Genomic DNA, 4,964 nt, shown 5'->3' with positions numbered 1-4,964 from the left:
GTGTTAAACATAGTGTTGGTATACCTCCTGGTGTCCAGGGTAACCACCTGAAGGTCTGTGTTAAACATAGTGTTGGTATACCTCCTAATGTCTAGGGTAACCACATGAAGGTCTGTGTTAAAGATGGTGTTGGTATATTTCCTGTTAAACCTTGGTGTTGGAATACCTCCTGGTGTAAACATGGTGTTGGTATACCTCCTGGTGTAACCACATGGTGTTGGTATACCTCCTGGTGTCCAGGGTAACCACATGGAGTTGGTATACCTCCTGGTGTAACCACATGGTGTTGGTATACCTCCTGGTGTAACCACATGGTGTTGGTATACCTCCTGGTGTCCAGGGTAACCACATGGTTACAATCGGTCTTTATTTCACTTACATGTGGTATTTTCCAATTTCATGAAAAATAGTTTGTGTAAAAAATAATCCGAAGTGTAATTAATTATTATTTCCTTAGTGTCATGAAAGATCGATAACATTTATTCATCTATTAAGCTCGTGAATGTTTACACAGTTGCTAGACCAATAGAGAGAGGCTTAACAATGTTTATACAGTATGAAGACCAATAGAGAGAGACTTAACAATGTTTATACAGTATGAAAACCAATAGAGAGAGACTTAACAATGTTTATACAGTATGAAGACCAATAGAGATTGACTTAACAATGTTTATACAGTATGAAGACCAATAGAGATTGACTTAACAATGTTTATACAGTATGAAGACCAATAGAGATTGACTTAACAATGTTTATACAGTATGAAGACCAATAGAGATTGACTTAACAATGTTTATACAGTATGAAGACCAATAGAGAGAGGCTTAACAATGTTTATACAGTATGAAGACCAATAGAGAGAGGCTTAACAATATTTACACAGTATGAAAACCAATAGAGAGTCACTTAACAATGTTTACACAGTCACTAGACCAATAGAGAGTCACTTAACAATGTTTACACAATCACTAGACCAATAGAGAATGCCTTAAGAATATTTTTAAAGGCTTGCTACTTTTCACAAATACAACAACTTTAAACTTTGCGATTCACGGAATAATCTCAAACTAAAAGGTTATGATACAAAATCCCAGAGTGGAACCGTGCTGCTTAGTATCACAAATGATAAAAAAAATATATATATTATTTTTCCATTTCACATCATAAATCAAACCAGTCATATTTAATGTTGTTGACTTATTGCTCACGTACCTTGTCTCGCCACACTTTTAATGGGATTTTCCTTGGTCAGTGAACAATAACGAAGTTTCATTAAAATCACTTAAGCGTACGATTTTATCTGAGATACGACTGGCTTACGATACAACAGCTGACAACTGAAGCTCGCTCGTCTGAGTCTGTTAATTTGTCCTACTTTCTACTCGTACGCCATGTTACAATCCAGAATAATGGATAAGTACAAAGGGCTTCAAAATATGATCTGTATTAACACTCCGTCTATTGAATGATTTAAATACTTGGTGCTGCTAACAACTTTTTATATTCAGTCCAGTGCCATATTTTCTGGGAAAAATCTCCTATTTAAATTACTGTTTACTTCAAGATGTTTTTACACGATTAAACACAAACCCCCTGAGGAACACCGAGGTTATAAATTACTGTTTACTTCAAGATGTTTTTACACGATTAAACACAAACCCCCTGAGGAACACCGAGGTTATAAATTACTGTTTACTTCAAGATGTTTTTACACGATTAAACACAAACCCCCTGAGGAACACCGAGGTTATAAATTACTCGATAATTAAACTTAATACGATATATAATAATAATTAAACCCCCAATTTAGGGTTAGTGGTAACGAAACGTACGAAATCTGAAAAGAATTTCAATCAATCTGTCAACAGATAGCTTCAACGGCTGGAGTTTGGGATCGTTCATGATTATTAAGGTAAACATTTAGAATAGTCTCACTGTTTTCAACTGTGGGATTCTAGATTTGCTCCAGATGGAATATTTTCAACTGTGGGATTCTAAACTTACTCTAGATGGAATGTTTTCAACTGTTGGATTCTAGGTTTCTTCCAGATGGAATGTTTTCAACTTTAGGATTCTAGGTTTCCTCCAGGCGGAATGTTTTCAACTGTTGGATTCTAGGTTTCTTCCAGGTGGAATCTTTTCAACTTTAGGATTCTAGGTTTCTTCCAGGTGGAATGTTTTCAACTGTGGGATTCTAGGTTTCCTCTAGACGGAATGTTTTAAACTTTGGGATTCTAGGTTTGCTCCAGACGGAATGTTTTCAACCGTGGGATTCTAGGTTTCTTCCAGGTGGAATGTTTTCAACTTCGGGATTCTAGGTTTCTTCCAGGTGGAATGTTTTCAACTTTGGGATTCTAGTTTTGCTCCAGACAGAATGTTTTCAACTTTGGGATTCTAGTTTTCCTCCAGACAGAATGTTTTCAACTTTGGGATTCTAGTTTTGCTCCAGACAGAATGTTTTCAACTTTGGGATTCTAAGAATGCAATAAGTCGTCCATATTTGCATGTGATATTAAGTGATACTGTAAGATGTTCAATACCAAATGTTTCACGGTATCATTATAACATTACACATAAAGTTTCTCTAAACGACAAAGTTACATCTAAAAATCGACATAAAAACTGGCCTTCGACTCACTTTATAAAACCACGATTTCACCCAGAAAGCCTTCGACTCACTTTATAAAACCACGATTTCACTCGGAAAGCCTTCGACTCACTTTATAAAACCACGATTTCACTCGGAAAGCCTTCGACTCACTTTATAAAACCACGATTTCACCCGGAAAGCCTTCGACTCACTTTATAAAAAGCCATATGAAGGTTTCAGTGTGTTTGAACCATGTAATGTTCAGATTTTCCAACTATTCTCACCAACAGCAGAAGGTTAGTAATATGGTTACGTGTAACCCTAGAATTAACCATTCTCGTACGATGCCAACAGGCAGTATTAATTAATAAATAAATAAACAAATAGTATCTGAAATTCATGAACAACCTTACGTTTCGGACGTAATAGTATTAATAATATATAATCTGGATCGGGCCCCTTGCCAACCAACACACATTGTCTTATTATTATTATTATAGTTCAAAACTGCTATTGGAAAATACTGAATATTAACAAGTTTTATGTAACGAAATTCAATATTATTTCATTTCCTCTGAATGCATTATATTTAATTAACGATATTATGTACGACGTAATACAGGTATTATTTTAAGTTGTTTTTAATCAATATTTTACCAATATAAGTAAAACAAGTTAATTAAATAACTTTGTATTCATTTTACACGTTGTGAACACTTTGTAGAATAATTAAACACTCCCTATAGAATCAGTACGTTGTGAACACTTTGTAGAATAATTAAACACTCCCTATAGAATCAGTACGTTGTGAACACTTTGTAGAATAATTAAACACTCCCTATAGAATCAGTACGTTGTGAACACTTTGTAGAATAATTAAACCAGTACGTTGTGAACGGTTGTACACAATCGAGTGTTTGTGATTTTCGTTGTTAATAAAATGGAAAAATTTCGTGATTTTTTCATTCTCGCTGTTAGTTTCACACAGTATGGCTCCACACATACTAATACAACTGTGTGGTTCCACAGATAGTAATACAACAGTATGGCTCCACACATACTAATACAACAGTATGGCTCCACACATACTAATACAACAGTGTGGCTCCACACATACTTATACAACAGTGTGGCTCCACACATACTAATACAACAGTGTGGCTCCACACATACTAATACAACAGTATGGCTCCACACATACTAATACAACAGTGTGGCTCCACACATACTAATACAACAGTATGGCTCCACACATACTTATACAACAGTGTGGCTCCACACGATAATAATACAACAGTGTGGCTCCACACATACTAATACAACAGTGTGGCTATATATAAAACATTTTTCAGCGAATTTTCATGATGTGGACGACAGACGGTTAATAGTATTGTTTGTATGTTGTTAAAGGAAAAGTCACACAATGGGCTATACGTACTATGCCCAAGTCGGGTATCGAAACCCGGATCAAAGCGTTATAGGCCTCCAAACTTACCGCTGAGCCACTGACCGAGTTAATATTAATAAACAAAATTTTTTTAATTAAACGTTTAATTAGACATTTTTATGACATCCATTACGAATGAGATTTACTTAGAAACAACCCTGTTAATGAATTTCAGATAAGTTCTGATTGTCTCCTCACAGTCGTGTCTGATGTGGCCCAAATATATAAAAATAAATTAGAATGTTAAAATAATAAATAACACACAACGTTAATATAGGTATACAATTAAAAACATTGGAATTACGGTCGGTCTGTGACCACCGAAAAGTTGTCATACAATCAAAAGTAAAGAATCGGGATTTTCTGATTTAGCGAAAAGCTACCCAGAACCTACTTACAGTAACGAGATGTAAACATAGACTCACAGTCCGGCACACTAACTACTGGGCCACGACTTCCCAGGACACGGATACTATAAATTCATTGGACGAGCATACATAATTTATTCACTTCAGAATTACGTATTTATAAACAAATAAATAAAAATAGAATGAGTAAACGGAGTTCGGAACTGGAGCGAATTTTTATGTTTGTCATAACATAAACAACAAAAACAATAGGATCAAGAAAAAGGCTGAGAAAGGCGTGAAGGTTTCTTCCATCAACGCATGCGCTCTTACAGAACAGCCAAAAGCCGTACTCTCGTTCTAGGAGCTTATTGGATTTTCTCGATGTTAATGTTCATGAATCTGATCAATACAGAACAAATAAAGAAAAGCTACAATAACAAAGAAAATTTGAAAGAAGTGAAAAAGGAAGGCAACAATAGCAAACACTGTGACATGAAGGCTTACCAATCAAATTGTAATGTGAAAATACTTCCTGTGGTCTAGAGTAGGTAGACATTTTGATATTTATATCAACATG

General features: G+C 35.2%; 1 long non-coding RNA gene across 2 annotated transcripts in view; it reads right to left on the bottom strand.

Annotated features, from left to right (window-relative positions):
- Positions 1-4,620, bottom strand: part of LOC111083554 — a 17,766-nt gene extending 13,146 nt beyond the window's left edge. The window contains exon 1 of one of the 2 annotated variants that reach the window (XR_002609104.1): positions 4,436-4,620. This is a non-coding gene — a long non-coding RNA (uncharacterized LOC111083554). Of the gene's footprint in view, positions 1-1,212; positions 1,327-4,435 lie in introns of those variants that run through there. The other variant, XR_002609103.1, reaches the window with a different exon arrangement.
- Positions 4,621-4,964: the final 344 nt, after the last annotated feature.

The sequence above is a fragment of the Limulus polyphemus genome, unplaced genomic scaffold (assembly GCF_000517525.1).
Source record: "Limulus polyphemus unplaced genomic scaffold, Limulus_polyphemus-2.1.2 Scaffold10066, whole genome shotgun sequence".
NCBI lineage: Eukaryota > Metazoa > Arthropoda > Merostomata > Xiphosura > Limulidae > Limulus > Limulus polyphemus.
Note: the sequence above shows the minus strand (reverse complement) of the source record. Positions and strands in the feature narration are given on the sequence as shown.